The following is an 18,403-nucleotide window of genomic DNA, read 5'->3' as shown; positions in this document are numbered from 1 at the left end:
TTCCCATTTAAAAAAAAGCACTAATGTCACATATTACAGTAATGTATACCTGGGCCCTGATGTTTCTGAAAATGCTTCTGCTCCTGGTAAGTCACCAGCCTTTATATTTTTAAGGTGTTTTCTGTTTAAAACCCATTGATAAACAAAGCAAAAGAGCCCCATAGCAGAAAAGGAAATCGTCCCTTGTTCAGAGTACTGATTGCACTTAACACTTCAATCCTGCTGTGGTCACCACCAAAACTGCCCTGGGCAATTCACCTGCAAAGGATGCTACACAGCCTAGTGAAAGGCGATTCTAACAAGAAATGCTGAGATTGCTCTTTCCTAAGAGATTTGCAAAGCGCCATACCATTATATTTTTCCCCCCAAAAATGTAGAGTCTTGGCCAGGTGGCTCAGTTGGAGTGTCATCCCATACACCAGAAGGCTGTGGGTTTGACTCCTGGTCAGGGCGCAGGATGCATACAAGAGGCAACCAATCGATATTTCTTTCTCACATCAATGTCTCTCTCTCTCTCTCTCTCTCTCTCTCTCTCCTATAAACATATCCTCGGGTGAGGTTTTTAAAAAATGTACAAATTGTTCTAAAATGGAATCACCAGGCAACTGAACACAGAAAACATAATGCATCTTTTTAAAATTATCACAAACAGGCTTGCCATCCTGCTGAGGGTCAATGAGACACCAGTGGAGCGAGGAATTCACTGTGCATATCATCTGTTCCTGAGTTTTCTCACAGAGACTGAAACAAGATCTAATCTTTACTCAGCCAAAAAGTATTTGACAATTCACAAGAATTCATTGTAGTGTACAAATAAGCATCCTGCTTGAAAATACAAACTCTGAGTGTATGTCCTGTAATTCTGAGCTTTATGAGATAAAATCCTAAAATAATGAGAACAAGTTTTAACAATTATGCCAGGACTTAAGCATTCTCAATAAAAGTTATTCTTCCCCAAACCAAAATCCTTGAAAGCTACATAATTCCCATGATACTGCTGTTATTAAACATTTTTAAACTCCTTTTGAGGACCTGCATTCTGAACTCAGGCACAGCCTTCTGAAACAACTTATTGGTTGCAGATGTGGGTCCCTTGAGTGATGAATCTTATTGTTGGAAAGAGTCCAAAGTCATTTGAAGCCTGGTTTGATTAGCAACGTAGGTTCTCGATGGAGACAGTGCATTATGGATCAAAAACAAGCTCGAAGATAAAATCATAAAACTGGGTTTTCTGGGAAGCTCAAAAACTGGTCAACAAGACAGCGCCAAAGGGGAGATTTAGAAGGGGACTGAGCAATGACGTCACTAGACTAGGAATATAGGATTTCAAAGTGACTGTTTGGAAAGGAGAAACCCGCACTTGATGTATGGTGCAGCATCTGCTTGAGAGAGAGAGATGGAGAACGTCTCATTGCTTTTGAGCAGCAATCCTTGAGTACTTGGCCTCAAGATTCCCCTACACTTTTCAAATTACAGAGGACGCCAAAGAAGTTCATGCGAACTACAGCTATTGATATTTGCCATATTAGAAATTAAAAGTGAGAAATGTGTGAAGTGTTTGTTGATTCATTATAAAATAATAACAAACTGACTACATGTTAATATATATAACTAGCATATTTTTATGTAAAATGAATACATTGTTTTGCAGAACAAAACAAAATTTAGCAAGATAATGGCATTGTTTAATATTCTTGCAAATCCCTTTGATGTCTGGTTTACCAGATTGCCAGATTCTCATTCCTGCCCCTACACTCAATCTGTTGTCAACCACATGTCTTATATTCTGAAAAACTCTCTGCACACTATGAAGGGATTAGAGTGAGAAAGATGGATAGTATCTTAATGATATATGATGGAAATAGTCTGATCTTACAGCCTCCCTGAAGAGGTCTCAGGACCCCAGGGTCCCTCAGACCACCCTACGAAAACCACTGCTTTAGAGCCACACCTGGTGTGTGACAGTGAACACAACCCTGAGTGTGAGTGTGTGTATGAGAGAATGTGTGTGTGTGTGTGTGTGTGTGTGTGTATAAACTGAAACTAAAACAAATGCACACTGGGAATTCAGAAGCTTCTTTAACATTGCTCTGCGGAAAATCAGTTTCTAAGTCTTCATGTCTCTTAACTTCACTTTTTACCCTAACAGAGCATTGTGCTAATTCACCCAGCAGTTCAGCGAAGACACCCCATCTCCCATACACCTTAGCTGCATTCTGTTCGTGCCCTGAGTGTCCTTGTCTGCCAGTTGACTAGGCACTGGAGTCTGCTGCAAGCAAAATCGGAGAAGCAGACCAGCAGATCAGCTGCAGGTCTGTTGTTCAAAAAAAAATTTAGAATGGCTGGGGTGAGGGCACCCAAGACGTTTTCATTGTTATTTTTCCTGATAACTCAATGCCAGCTTATTCATTGTTTATTCCAAACACACAGACTGTTCTCATCCCACAGCGACCACTGATAATGCTGTTCACAAATCAGGCACGGAAGACCTGAGCCAGCCCTCCATAAAACACTGGGAAAGGGGGAGGGGGAGGGATACGTTCAGCCTCCGGAACTCTAAAAGCTGCAGACGTGCTCTCTCAGATAACCAAGACAGCATTTCTCAGACCCTCTGATGGAAAAGGTTTTGAAAATGAAAAGATTTTGAATATGAATACACCTTAGACCAAACATTTGGGGAGATATTATAGTTTACAAAAAATACTTCCATCTCTGTATACATAATTGAGGCTCTCCCTGTGTTCCAAGGACTGTTCTAGGTTTTTGCTATCTTAGTAGAAAGAGCACTCAACTGAAGAATCCATCTCCCTGGGGTCTGTCCGTGGGCTGCATCTAACGAGCTGTGTGTCCCAGACAAATCACCTAACCCTCTGCAATCCCAAATCTCCACATAGGTAGAAATGGCGGGGGGTGGGGGAGGGGCATGTAAAACAAATGAACTCTAATGACTTTTCTGTTCTAAAATTCTATGATCCTAAGCTTGGTGGCAACCTACAAGTTCATAAACAGAGGAAAAGACATTTTTAGGTGTGTGAGGAAGAATGGGGAGCACGTTTCTCTTTCAATGGAGCATAAGGTCCAGGGCTCTTTCAAACAGGGTGGGTGCCCACCCGAGGAATGTAGGAGGTGTTGGCAGATGATGCAGGCACCATCTAGAAATGCTCCCGGAGCCTCAGCCCCCAACTCCACAGTATGGCTGTTTCCCAGGGACTCTGCCCTTTGCTGCTCAGGATCTCATTATTCCCAGCGCTCCAGCAGGAACACACACAGCCCCTGCGACGCTGAGCATATGGCCTGGCTCAAGAAGTGCTCCCCTGCACAGAGAAATAGGACATGTCACAGGGACAAAAACACCTGGTGGCAACTAGGATTCTCAGTGGAATTACCCTTGAAATGTGAGCACAGCTAATGTTAAGCCTTCAGCTACACACAAAAATGGTGGTAACCCAGACCATATTCCCTTAAATGGCACTCCCCCTATCCAGTTCTGCCACATGCTCATATGAAACATCAAAGTACTTGCAGCTCATATTGAATAATGAATATGCCCACCTCAGCCTATCACCAAGCCTTCAGCAGTCTGCCTGGGGACCCGGGAGAGATGTCAAGGGTTTGCAGGCCAAGCACAAAATTGAAAATGAGCTTGAATTAATAATTTGCTTATTTCTACACACGTGCTTCAAAATAAAGTGTAAATTGAATAAGGTAATAACAGAGCTGGGGAGGGAGGAAAAAAGCCTTCCTCTTGCAAACTGCTGATACTTCAATTTCAATCTCTCGCACCAGCCTGAATGTGATTTGCAAATGTGCCCTCCCTGTGTCGTCATGTGGAAATGTCTTCAGGAAGAGCCAGAAACGAATGGGAAACAATTTCATGCGGCTGCAGGAAAAGGAGAAATTAAACCTCTTGTTTAAGTTGATTTCTTCAAAGCAGTTTCCTAAAATTGTGCTCCTTGGACCTCTTCATCTGAATCCCCTGAGCATTCCTTGGAAAGCCCAGAGAAGTTTCAAATATTGTTTACCCAAGGCCACCTCAGCTCTTTCCTACATCGACACAAAAAGTAGCCATCCTGTTTTTGCTGTGTACTCATCTCAGAAGCCATGTTGTTTGACTACCATTCCTGAACACATTTGCCCCTGACTGTTGGTGCCTAAAATGTAGACCCATTCCTCTTTGCGTTTTTAATCATTGTCTCTCTTACACCACAATCGGGCATTTGTAGAAGAATGAAAACAATGTATATTTGAATTCAGCCCCAGGTCTTACCTAAAGTACCTGGGCAGTTTTCTGCTGTGTGAGGACATGAATATACGTGTACACACTCACATATACACACATCCAGAAACAAGTTTAAACTCAAAATGTTGGAAAAACTGCATCCTAAACAAACCTGAAAGGAGGAACAAGCTGAAGACGTCTCCTACTTCCAGTTCCCTTGAGAGAGTCCCCTGTGAACAGTGTAGGGCAGCCTGCGAACCCTCTCTCCTGTGGGTAGTGCGTGGGTCCACACCAACCACCCCACGTAAGGTGAGAAAATTAACCCCTCTGCACACGATTTTCCTCAGCAAAAGCACTTCCTCTCCTTCCCTCCCAAACTCCTTGCCTGCTCACTCTTACACCGTTAGTCCTTGGTAAACCTTCCTGACTTCCTAAAACTGGGCTCAGCTTCCTTTATGCTTGTTCCCACAGCACTTCACCACTCCAGGATAAAACACCCTAATAGTTTGAATATAGTTTCACTGAAATATAAACTATAGCATAGGAGCTCTAACTTCTTGAGTTAGAGTAGTGCATCCCCTGTACTCTGTTCTTTGGCCGGAATATAGTAGGAACAAACTATTAGTTGAATGAATGAGTGAACAAATGAACACGCTTAGACCAATCTGAATTGTCTTTGTTTGTTTTCTTATCAATTGTCAGTTGACATTCAATATTATATTAGTGTCAGGTGTGCAGCATAGCTGTTAAACACTTACATAATTTATTGAAGTGACCCCTCCAATAAATCTAGTACCCTCCTAGCACCAAATACTGTTATTACAATATTATTAACTGTACTCTCTACGTATTCTGTACTTTACATCCCCATGACAATTTTGTAATTACCAATTTGTACTTCTTCATTCCTTGACCTTTTTCATCCAGTCCCCAATCTCCCTCCACTTTGGCAACCATTAACTTGTTCTCTTTGTCTATGAGTCCATTTCTGTTTTGTTTATTTATCTATTTTGTTCTTTAGGTTCCACATATAAGTGAAATCATATGGTATTTGTCTTTCTCTGTCTTATTTCACTCAGCATTGTACCCTCTAGTTTCATCCATGCTGTTGCAAGTGGTAAGATTTCATTCTTTTTATAGCCAGGTAATACTCCATTGTATATATGTACCACTTCTTCATCCAGTCACCTATTGAATGGCACTTAGGTTGCTGCCATATCTTGGGTATTGCAAATAAGGCTGCAATGAACACAGAGGTGCATATGAGAGCAAATTAGTGTTTTGAATTTCTTTGGAGAAATATCCAAAAACAGAATTGCTGGGTTGTAAGGCAGTTCTATTTTTAATTTTTTGAGGAACCTCCATACTGCTTTCCACAGTGGCTGCACCAATTTGCAATCCTGCCAACAATGCACAAGGGTCCCCTTTTCTCCACAGTCTCTCCAAGACTTGTTTGTGAATATATTGATGATGGCCATTCTGACAGATGTGAGATGATAACCCACTGTGGCTTTAATTTGCATTTCTCTGATGATCAGTGACATTGAGAACCTTTTTGTGTATATTGGCCATCTGAATGTCCTCTTCAGAGAAATGTCTATTCAGGTCCTCTACCCACTTTTTAATTGGATTGTTTGTTTTTTCGTGTTGAGTTGAATCAGTTCTTTATAAATTTTGGATATTTACCCCTTATGGGATGTATCATTGGTGAAAATCTTCTCCCAGTTGGTAGGTTGTCTCTTTGTTTTGTTGATGGTTTCCTTTGCTGTGCAACACTGTTTTAGTTTGATATAATCCCAACTGCTTTTTTTTTGTTTCCCTTGCCTGAGGAGATATAACAGACAAAATATTACTAAGAGAAATGTCAGAGAGTTTACTGCCCATGTTTTCTTCTAGGAGTTTTGTGGCTCTGGGTTTTATTTACATTTAAGTCTTTAGTCCATTTTGAGTCTAGACCAGTCTAAATTGTTACCCAGAAAAAGGAAGGGGAGGCAAGCACAGAAAATGAAGATTATGGATGTAGAGATTAGTGATAGGATATTATGTGTCCTACATCTGGGTTACCGGTTTACATCCAAACTTGATAGGTGACTTATGATAACTGAAATCAGTGCATGCTTATTTGGTCATGGGTATTAATACCACTTTCAGAAGCCAATATCCAAAACCAGAGAAAATAGAAAAATCACTATTGTCCATTTTCATTATCAATATCCTCCAAGACATAAAAGGTTATGTCTAACAGTAGAGATTAGCAATCATCTTTCTTCAAGAAAGACTGAGCATCTCTTGACAATTACATTCCACAAAAAAAACAACAACAACAACAAAAAAAAACAGAACAAAAATACGTCCTGAGGATCATCTTGCCCTGCCTTTTATCTTCCAGGGAGAGGCCCAGATCAGGACGAAGATGAGGACGACAGCCCAACAAGGCCAGTTCTCCACTGGATCCACCGCTTCTGGCCAGTAAATGAGGAGAGAGAGAAAACATGGAGAGGTGCCAAGCATGGCACTGGCAAACATCACATCCACTTTCATTCCTTGGCCAGGACCCAGCCACACAACCTTACCAAATTGTGAAAGGGTTGGAAAAGTTATCTAATGCTGGGCCAGAAAGAAAAAAAAAATGGTTCTTGGTAAGCATTAGTATGCTCTGCCCAGAGATTTCCTCACATCTGCTCTTGTCCTGACCAACCACACTCTAAGCCCTTCTCCACATCCCAGACAGAAAAGAAAAAAATTCTGATTACAATCTCCAGTTTAGGACTTTTCAATGGCCACCATTTCTCTTAGGACAAACACTGAAATCCTTCCCATGGTGTATCAGTCAGGGTTTGGCTAGACAAGAAGAACCACCATGATAAAGAAAGGGACTTATTATGGGGTAGATCTTATACAATTGTGGGAGCTGATGGGGCAGTCTCTGTTGGCCAGTGTCTCTGCATCTAGTTCTGAGCCTGAGGTTATCATAGACCAACCAGACTGGTGATCTGAAACCAGCTGGATGTGGACAAGAGCCACGACAAATTGGAACCCAATGAGAATGAACTGGGCAACTGGAAATAGTGAAGGCACATGGAACCCATGTCCGTCTCTCACCACCTCCAGCCTCAACTTTAGCTGTGGAGCTACACATGCACTTAGTCCCAGACTGGAAGAAGCTGAAGGAGGAGATCTGAGGGGAGCATTAGATCCAGGTGCTGCCCCACACTAACGAGGTTTGCTGGCACACCAAGGGCAGCATGCATGGGCTGCCACATAGGGCCCTGTACCAATCTTCAGAGCACAAAACATATGGCTGATGCTTCACGTCTACTGTTCAAAGCTCCCACTTGTGATCATACTAACACAGAATGCCTCTTGTGACCTATACTAACACAGAACCATACAGGGAAGGGATTTCTGGGAAACGTGATACAGCTTCACTAAGTGGACATAGTCCGAAACCACCACGTATGGTCTTAGGATCCAGCATGATCTGGCCCCTGACTGCTTCTCCATCCTTGTCCTTCAAAGGGGTGAATTTCTCCCCTTTTCTGTTCTTTAAAGGACACTCATCCATAAAGATTCCCTTGACCAAGATCTTTAAAATACACAGTGCCCTTTTAATTGCATGTTCAAAATCTAGCTTTAGCATTAGACTTCAAGCTCCAAGAGGACAGGGACCAAGTGCACAGTATACACTACTGTATCCCAGTCCAGAGCATGGAGTATGGTACATGGAAGGCACTCAATAGAGACCTGATGAAGGAACATCAATTGGTATATCAATGGACCTCTTCTTAGATAGGGTTAAGCCATGCAGGATTGACATTTACCCAGCTTTATTTTCAAAAACTCTCTAAAGTAGGAAAGACAGATACTTGAATGAGAATTTATTCCAATGTCTGATATTAATTTTCATTATACCTCACCTAAATCTTTAATGCCTTTAAAACTACCCAATGAAGTTCCTATTTAAGAGATACAGGCTACTAAATTATTATATACGAGCACCAAGAAAGATAAGGAATTTTCTCTTTGGGAGATTTATTAGAGATAGTACACAGATAACATTTCTACATTATATTAGAGCCACCTGCCCAAAAGCAGGAAGATGGTTTCTATGACCCTTTAGGGAAATTCCCGTTCAATGAGCCTATCAAAGTTATTTTACTAGCACAGCCGTGTACAATTAATCATCTTTGTGAATTCTTAATTGCCATGGTCAGACAACCCCCAGAGAGTAATCATACACTGTGGCAGAATCCACGCTCCCTTCTCATTCTTCTGTGATGAAATAGAAAGCAGGAAGAGCAGTAGTTCACTAGCACTTGTTCATTAATTCACTCGAGAAATAATTATGGGTGTTTCCTGTACAGTAGGTGCTAAGGATAGAAAGATGGCTAAAGAAATTCAGAATCTAGTCAGGAGAATGGCAAGTAAACGGACACAGTTGGTTTTTCTTTAGAGGTATTTGAAGACAAGCAGCTGCTATTTTTAAAAATTGACCCAAAAATATCACAGGAAGTACTCAGTAAATATTAGCTAAGTGTCAGGCACTGATGTAAGCACATTACGCAAATTAACACATTTATTCCCCATAACGACGACTCTGAGGTAGGTACGTTTATTATTCCCCATTTTGACAGATGAGAAATTTGAGCCACAGAGAGGCTAAGGAAGTTGCCAAGGCCACACAGCAGGTCTCCGGAGCCCACTGCTCTACCACAGTGCTATCCTGCCTCGACCCGTCTCCCCACTGCCTTCCACAACCCCTCCGTAATGGTTAGGCCTAATGATTACAAATATAGTTATTAGAGGTTTAATGATTAATTTTTATAATATGATGTTATTAGCATTTTATTATAATAAAAATGGCATTTAAAATCAATAGAGTGATCAAATTCGTAAACTCTTTTATTTATGAATAGAAATACCTACCTGGTTGCAAAAGATGAATACAAATTACTCCCCAGAAGGAACCCTGGCCTTTGACCACATCTCATCCTTGTGTCTGTGCTGCTCCCTTTACGTAGGGCTGACCCACACAGGTGGCGTTTTGCAGGGCAAAGGCGGTGAAGGGTCGTCCCACAACACAACACTAAAGTCATGTCTGCCCTTGCCCCTCCCTCCTGGGTTTCCTCAGCAGTGTCTGCAGAAAAACTGACTGGCACCAGCTCCATCCTAGATGGAAGGGGAAACAGAGCATAGAGAAAACGTGATGTTTTCCAGTCTGTAGGGGGATGGAAAGAGGCATGTAAGTGATTTCTGTTTGATTTCATATTGAATGGATCAGGACCAGCACGTGGAATCCTCTTACAGTGGTTCTATTACAGAATCAAACACATTCCCCCACTGGTTGGGCTCCAGTTGGTCCACCATGAAGGCTGTGGGAGCCCACTGGGGCAGCAGGAAAGGCCTCTTCGAGGATGTTGAGCTTGAAGAGTATGACATGCTGAGTCCGTCAGGGAATCGCCATAGTTCCCTGCGACTGGAGGATAGAGACAGTGAGGAGAAGAGATGGTGCGGAGGAGGTGGCGGAGGCGGCGGAGGCCTAGAGATGGCCGAAAAACACACAGGCCTTGGAGCACTAAGGGTGTGGAGGCTTGCCTCTCAAGGCTGTGGAGCATTGCTGGGGAATTCAGAGCAGGGAAGACCACGCTGGCTGTGGCAGGACGGACGCCAGATGGGAAACCCTTTCCCCAGAGCTTGTGTGGTGGCCTTGCTCTGGGGAAAGAGCCCTGCCTACTTAGTTGAGGTTCTCCATTGTCCCGAGTATTACTAAATCAAAATAAAAGATAAGAAGGGGGGAAAGTTCAGTTTATTTTTTTCCTTTTCTTTATCTATGATCATAGAATATATATAAACCTAAGTCAGGATTAAATACTGACAGCAAAACTCAGTGAAATTCACTTCCAAAAGAGGCGCTCTGGGGAAAGACAGATGGGAAGCTGAAGACTGTGGGAAATGAAGAATCTTTCCAAACTTTTTTTACAAAGGAGGAGGTAATAGTCTTGAAAGAGAGTTCAACTGATGGCAAGACAGCATCAGAAATGCTTAAGCAACCACTGGGGACTGCCTTTAAAATAGGGGTTGGAGGACACAGAAAACTGCCCTGGGGACCACTGCCTGTCCTCTTCGTGGTGGCATGCCATAGACACCACGGGGGTAGAGTGCATGGATCAGGGGCAGCTTATGATCCTTTGTCTCATAACATTTGATCAGAGGAGAAGTTTTTATGATACTTTATAGTACATAGTAGTTAAATTGAACAAATATTATGACCACAGTAAAACACATTCTTATCACTGGAACATAAATCAGTAATTGCTACATTGTGAGGGAGTTTCCCTGCACAAGTCTAGAGAGGCCACTAGCATCAACTGGGGGAGACGTTTAAAGGCAAAGCCATAGCATCCAATATCATTTAAAATCAAAACACCACAAAATTAAAACCTGTTCCCTCCAGGGCTTTAATGCTGCTTTTCAACCCTTGTACAAAAAGCTTTTCACTCTCCAGTCGATCATCAAAAAGCCACCTACATAAAACCTATTAATAAGGACTCCAATGGAGAGACTTGCCATAAAATCAGGAATGCTTTGGAGCTCAGTGGAGATTCACTCCTGCCACACACAGCTTGGCAGCAACCGCCCCACTCGATCCCAGCACACATGTTTCCAATTACAACCCGTAGATTTCTATCAGAGTTCAAATTAATACTGCTAGCGTGGGAGAAAGTCTTTGAGGGGGGATGTCTACAGCTCATGTAGCCAGACTTCTCGGGAAGAAAGCTGTTCCACCTCCCACATGGCCTATCCAAGGAGGGGGAAGTGTTGAGACTCTCGTAAAGGGAAATTTACCTTCAAAAAGTGTATTACAACTTTGGTTTGAATTCTTTGAGTTATCACACCTTCTTGAATAGTGAAATTGAAGTTGCATCCAGTTATAATCCAAGTACTTCTTAGTAGCACTTATACTTCTAAGTATAAATATCTAGTATATTCAGTAGAGTACCGATAGGACAGTATGTAGTATAAGTAGTACCTACAGACTCTTTTGAACACAGCAAGCTCTGAACATTTAAGACAACCTCAAATGTCCAGTGTTCTGCTCTTTCCAGGGCTTAAGGTGGTCAAAAAGGCAGTGTGGAAGGCAGTTTGGGAAACTTCTCAGGAAAATGGGCTCAGAGAGCATTGTTCTTTTTTGATTTGGAGATTATAAATTTACAAGTTATCTCCCTTTTTAAAAAAATCTCCTTTTATGGAATGATTCAAGACTAGAGAAATTTTTTAGTAGGATTATAAAAATTCAAAGCAATACAGTCTCCCCCCCAAAATGAAAACTGGTCATTTGCTCTATAAATGTCCTCTTTTTAAAGCCAGCAAACACTGAGCCCTTAGTATGTGCCAGCCACTGTGCCCAAAGACCACTCAACCCTCACAGACCCAGCGAGGCGGGTGTTCTCATCCTGCATTCCACGGTGAAGAAATTGAGGCTCAGGCAGTTTAACTAAGTTGCTTGGTGTGACACAGCTAACGAGGGATAGTGGCAGGGTTTGAACTCAAGACTGTCTGGAAGTTCATTGCTATGATATGGTGCCACCCCATCAGGAATAACAATCGGAGGCCTGGCCAGTGTGGCTCAGCTTGTTGGACTGCTGTCCCATAGTGTTACAGAACACAACAAGGGGGGGCCTGGGACGATATACTATTATTGAAAGAAGGCCCCAGGTCCATTATGTCCACCGCCCTAGGAAAGACATCTCTCAATGCCAGAGATTCGTGAAAAGGAAAGGAAATGTTTATTTAATGCTATACTAACTTAAAGTAGTGACCTAATGTCTTTATCAAAAATCCTAAAGTCCCTAAAACACCCACAAACACACACAGTCCTTCCTTCCTTCCCCCTTTGCCCAGTCCAGAGTACCATATCTCAGGAAAGGAAATAGAAGTCCATGGCTCAGGCAGTCCTCTGGTTCTTCCCAGTTAGTCCTCCATCTCGACTGGGAGACCTCCCTGGGTTCCCGGCACCCTTGGATGAGTCGCCAGGATCTCTGCTAAAACCAGGTGGTGGTTCCCCCTTCTAAAGCTGTGGGGGTCCCCACTCTGGCACAGGCACGTGGTCCTCTCTCCCAGGGCCACGGGAATCCCCACTCTGCCAGGCCATGTGGTTCTCTCTCTCTCTCAGGGCTGCAGGAAGGGAGAGTCCCCACTCTGTCCAGGCCGCGTGGTTCTCCCTCTCTGAGATGCGGGAGTCTCCACTCTGCTAAAGACGCATGGTTCTTCCTCAATGGCTGCCATGTCTGGGTTTAAATCCCCCGCGCCAATCTTCTTCTGCAGCCCCATTTCCAACTCCTCCTACACTCGGCACACTTGCCCTCAATCTGCTGTCTTCTCCAGCTTTTCTGGTCGCCATCGTGGGTCTGGGCAGGTGTCACCCCATGTCATGGAGCCAATCTTCTCCCAGCTCCCACGCAGGCTGTAACTCAGGGGACCTGCCTCCCAATCACATCTTGGGGGGGAGATCCCTTTCCATCCCCCTGGCCTTGAGCATGGCCATAGCTATTTAGCATATCTAAGTGACCAGCCAAAGGCTATAGGTATGCTAAATGACCATGCCATGGATTAGCTGCAAAGCTGCCCTGCATGTTCTTGCTCTGTGTGCCCCTTCCCCCAACTCACACCTGTGGGGGAAGGGGTGAAGATACCTTAAAATCTCCTGGACACCTTGAATTCTGGACCCCATTTCAAATGCCTATTTGGGGTCCCCCCTCTTGGCTGCACCCTGTAACAATAGGTCGAATCATTGCGAGTTCAATCCCTGGTTGTGGCACTCTACTTTTTCACCAATCTCTTCAACTATATAAGGCATGTATTTCTAGAGGACAAAGGATTTATTGCTTTTGCATAATTTTATGTATAAACAAATACGTGTGCAAATGAGATGACTTTGCCTTCCATTGCACTTTCTAAAACCTGACACAAAGACCATAACCAATGTTTTCCTGTGCTCCAGATAACCGCTGTATTTATTATATACACCAGCAAGGACCTTATCTTACTTAAGCTTTTATAAGTCTGTCTTTTTTTTTTTTCACAAAATAAAACAAGGTATTGTTTCTAATACGCATAAGCAGGAACATGAATCAGTTCTCAAGTTTGAAATTTGCTATGTACATAAGTTGTAATAAGCTCAGCCTCACCCCCATGAAAGGGGTAGGCACCAGCAGCCAAAATCGAAATGCTCTCCTGGGGTGGCTAACAATTCACCTTCAACACAAGTGCAAAGAAAACAGCACTTATTCAGTACCCATTTTCTGCTGCTACCCAGCTGCAGGAGTCCCACCCAACACAGAGTTAACAATATATAAAGCATTTCCATTGCCCCAATTAATACAGAAAGAAGCTTAAAAATTCTCGGGGCAACCTGCGAGAACTCAAATCAACCTTGTAAGAGTGCCTGTCTCTGGTTTTATACTAATTGCCGAGTAAATTAACAAAAAAGCACAGCCCCACCAGCAAGGAAAATGAAGGTTTCTTCACAGACCATCAGCAAAGTCGCCCCAGAAGCCTAAATAACATCATGCCTGATTCTTTAGACAATAAAATGCCAAAGTTTTTCTTTTGCTGTCAGCAAATGATGAATACATGTGGTACCGATTATTTAATACCACTAGACCACCAGGGAAGAAGATTTAGGTGAACTGCGGCAGAACTATGCCATTTATTTTTATTACCATGCATTAAAAATTACGTTTACAGATAATTGTTTTTCTCCTTCCAATAAAGCAAGATAAAAAAATCCAGAAGAATATTTAATAATACCGGACCACCAGGGAGGAATTTTAAAAGTTGATTTTTTTATTGAAAAATTAGATTTGCTTTTTTAAAATTTCCAATTATTTTTAAGTGCAATTTGTGAAGAAATTATTTTAAACTAGGGCAGTATGAATTTTTTGCTGGGGGAGTGTCTCAGAGATTAAGTTACTCCTTTACAAGGGTAATTACCTAATCAAATCACCCCTCCGAACCATCCATTTTAAAATACCTGTGTAACTGACTGCATGTTTTCCAATTCTATTCCACCACACACATTCTCATGATTTTTATTAGAGTCAGATTTTTTAAAATCCCAAGATAAAATAAACGTTTGATTTTCTCCCAATAGTGTTGTACTAGATTGGGAAATTTTTCTATCTACCAGTTTGTTTTAAAATGAGAATGAGAAGTAAAAGGAGGAACAGCAAAGTGAGAGAATGAAAGGGCAAAAAGGAAGGAAAACAAGAGGAAAAAAAAACAAAGGAAATTAAATTGGGCTTCACACAACAGTTGCAATGATAAGCTCTCTAAACTTCAGCTGGCACATTACAATTAGGAGAGGCCTGAGTTGTTTCCCTCTCCTCCTCTCCCTCCTTCCCAATCTCTGTCTGTATCTGTCTGTCTCTCCCCACCACCCCGCCCCACACCCCCACCAAAGTGCAGAGCCCTACAATTAAAGGGGACCGTGGAGGGCTTCCACATTCATCCTCCGTCAATATCAGAATGCCCTCCTGCATCCCTCTTGCAGATGCCGGCCTATCACCTCCCTTACCTAATTTGCCCAAAGGCTAGTAAGACACGCCCTGAAGTAAGAGATGTTCCTGTCTCCCTGTAACTCTAAGTCCGAGTGCCACCACTGCTCTTTGCAGGGATTTAAAGAAAGACTAATTCTCCAATTAGCCTTGCAAATCTATCAGCTAACCCAAACCACCCCTGCAAAATACGAACTGCTCTGTTTTTTACTAACTGAATGTGACAAAAGCAATGTTTTCTGGACTAAAATCAGTGAGGTGGAGAGAAGATAGCCCCCGCCTCCTGCCCCACCACACACACATACCTCAAGTCTGGTTTTCCAAAAGGAAAGGCCTTCCTAACTGGTTTTCGGGATAAAAATGAGACCAAGGCCAAACCCAGGCAAAATTATGAAATCATTCGAGAGTCTTCGGCTCCTCCCACTTCCTCTCCAATTTGTAGATTAAGGTGTTAATTCCATCACAATAGTTTATGATAAACTATCTTAAAATTATTACAAAAGTCTGTCAAAGATTAATTCACAGGACCCCATTTTTTGTGGAGTTTGTGCCCCGACACACAGCCCATTCCCATGATGACTCTCAGGATATATTTCGTCTGTGAACTACCAACATGCCCTCACGTAAACCAGAACACTGGTCCCAGTGCCAAGAGTGGTGTTTGTCTTGAGAGGCCAACGGTGTTTACCTACAGCGTGGGACAACTTTGGATCCCACTGTGACTCTGCGGTAACCATATGGTCTCGGTATAGGTTCCTTTGATTTCAGGACCAGCTTTGCTACAATGTAAAGTTAGCTTGCTATGCACAGGCTGGCTGGAGATGAGTCTGGTTAGGGCTGATCAGGGTGGAACTTGTTCTCACAGTGTGCAGGCTGCAGGCCGTGGGAGCAGCATGTGACCGTGACCAGGCCCCCAGGACCACTTCTGGGAATGGCCCTCACACAGGGCCCTGACCACAAGGACCTTCTTCTGACTTCAAAGTGCTTAGTCTTCTCTGTTGCCATAAATCCAAAAATAATCTGCCTCATTATTATTTCTCCCTTTCGAGGAAATTGCTTGCCCTCCTACCCCACTAAGCCATGGTGTTTTTCTGGAACACATGTCTGCAGACCCCACTCCCCCATTTCCCAGATGCACAGGCCCAGGAACTCTGTGTGCCTCCCGTCGAAGCTTCAGAGGAGGAGTGGAGGGATCAAACGCAAACCTGATCTTGCCATCTCCCAGCTTAAAACCCTTCTGTGGCTCCCTGGGGCCCACAGGGACAACAGCAAACTCTCTTCGAAGGTTGGCTTACCAGGCCAGCCTGTCTGGCCTTTTGCCCTCTCCTGCCTCAGTGCCTCACACAATGAATCTTTCAAGTACTTGGACTTCCAGGGTCTCAATGACCTCTGAACTTTTGCAGGTGCAGTTTCCTTGCCAGGCCGCCATTAAGAATTTCTCCTCACTTTAATCAGCAAGAGTAACATGAGAACCTTGACAAAGGTAGGGCTCAAAGACGGAAGTGGGTAACTGTTGGAGGCAGCATTTTATGTCTGGAACAAATGCCCTCAGATTTTTGTATTTGTGAGATTTCATTACCAAAAAAAACAACAAGATAGAATGAGGGTTTCAGATTGTTGATGTCATGCATGCTCAGAGAACAGGAAGGTCCCTGTGACTGACTGATCAGGGACAGTGTTTGCTCTCTTGGCCACCTAACTATGACCACATGGACCTAGGGAGACGAAGGTGGTTAGCAGAGAATAGATATTCTAGAGATCAAAGGAGCATGCTGGTGGTTAAATACAGCTCATCCTCACTTTCTGGGTGGATCTGAAGCTGCTGAGTGGCTTCCCCTAGAAGGTTGGGGTTGGGAGGGGGGGATGGGCCCAATAAAGGTATCCCATCAGTGGACAAAGATATTCTGGATCTGCTGGTATGCTGCTGGGTGTCAGGTTCTGATATCGCTGTGTGAAGGTATGGGCCACACACAATTCCCTGCACAAAGCTTTGCACATTTTTCCATCTAGCTTACCACAATGTACCCTTCTAGAACACAGGCCACTGAACTGGAAATCAACTACAACTGAAAGAGTATAGTGATAAAGCTACTACTACAACAACAACAACAACCAATACGCCTCACATTTGAATGACGCCTCCCATTTCAGAAGACTTTCACAAACATCATCTTATCTGAAGATGTAACCATGCTTCACAACGCTGCTGTGGAACAAGCAACCTTATCCCCACAGCGAGAGGAGAAAACTGAGGCTCTGGGAGAATAAACAACTGGCTGAAGGCTACATAACTCATCAGTGGAGTCAGTATTCTAAGTCCATGTCTTCCCGTCAGGTCCTGTGCTCTTTCTGCTGTACTTTACTGATTTTCACCAGGACTGAACTCAACAGCAAAGCAATCAAGTAGAAGCTTGATTCTCTGATCAGGACCCAACTCAGTTCAACACACGTTTACTCCACCTCCACTCTGTACCTGTGCAAGGCGTCACCGCAAACGTCTCTCAGAGATCATGAGGTGGTCAGCTGTCCAGGCTCCTATTTTATTAAAACAGAATACATTATGCCAAAACGGTTATGAAAATCGGGTCTAGTTAAATGTTCATAACAAATTAATGTGCTGAAATGACACACACACAATTACCATGACTGGGTATAAATAACTCACTTGGAACTAATGTCTAAGTCCAAAAGAAGCCCTTGGTCAGAGCGAGACCTTCCTGGCCTTGGGACAGGCCCTGTGTGTCAGGAAATGCCTTATTTAATAGAGAACTTTCAGATTCTAAAGTAGATTTAAGACAGATAGGACATCAGAGAACTTTGATTAAATTCCCAAATTGCCTAATATGCACAACTAATAAATCCAAGGGAGACAGGGAAAGAGCACTGACTCGGAGTGTGGACACACGGGTTCTGGACCCGGCGGCCCTGCACTGGCCAGGAAGCCACAGCCAAGCCCCTCAACTTCCCAGGCTGGATTCCCTCATCTGCCCACCGGTGGGTGGACTGTTTGTGAGACGCTTACAGTTTCATGTCCTGTGATTTGAGTGCCCATCCCTAGAGAAGCTCCTTCCTGGTCCATGAACTAAAACTAACGATCACTTCAGGCAAGGACTACAAAACTACATGAGGAAAAAAAGAATGTGCAGTCACCAAAACAAACAAGCCCTGACTTTGGAGAGCAAACCACCCCCCAAAAATGGCAAATGACAATAACTTGGACGCTCACTGCACCCAAAAGGGCATTTTGTTTTACATGATAATTGGGACCATGGTGAATCTTCATCCACACGCATGCACAGAAATTTTCAAAGCAAACATTCTTTGGAAATAAAAACAGCAGTCCTAGATGTCATCATTTTTTCTGGGCTGATAGCAGCTCAGATGACTGCATTCTGTATGGGCCCCCATGGGGGCCTTAAGAAATTTTCTTAATTGGCCCAGGGATGCTAATCAAGCCTAGAGGGTTAGAGTCATGAGCTGGCGTGCTGACTGCTGTGTTTGTTTTAAATCAGACCGCCTACGTGGTGTGAGGCTGAACCCTGTTATTAAATCCCCTTTTGTTCTGTGTGTACACCCATCAATCTTATCTCACAAATCGAATAGGGAAGGGATAGCATGTTTATAATTA

Source organism: Phyllostomus hastatus, unplaced genomic scaffold, assembly GCF_019186645.2.
Source record: "Phyllostomus hastatus isolate PE091 unplaced genomic scaffold, TTU_PhHast_1.1 phas_contig_1, whole genome shotgun sequence".
NCBI classification, from domain to species: Eukaryota; Metazoa; Chordata; class Mammalia; order Chiroptera; family Phyllostomidae; genus Phyllostomus; species Phyllostomus hastatus.
The sequence above is the reverse complement of the archived record's forward strand: the minus strand, read 5'-3'. Positions refer to the sequence as shown.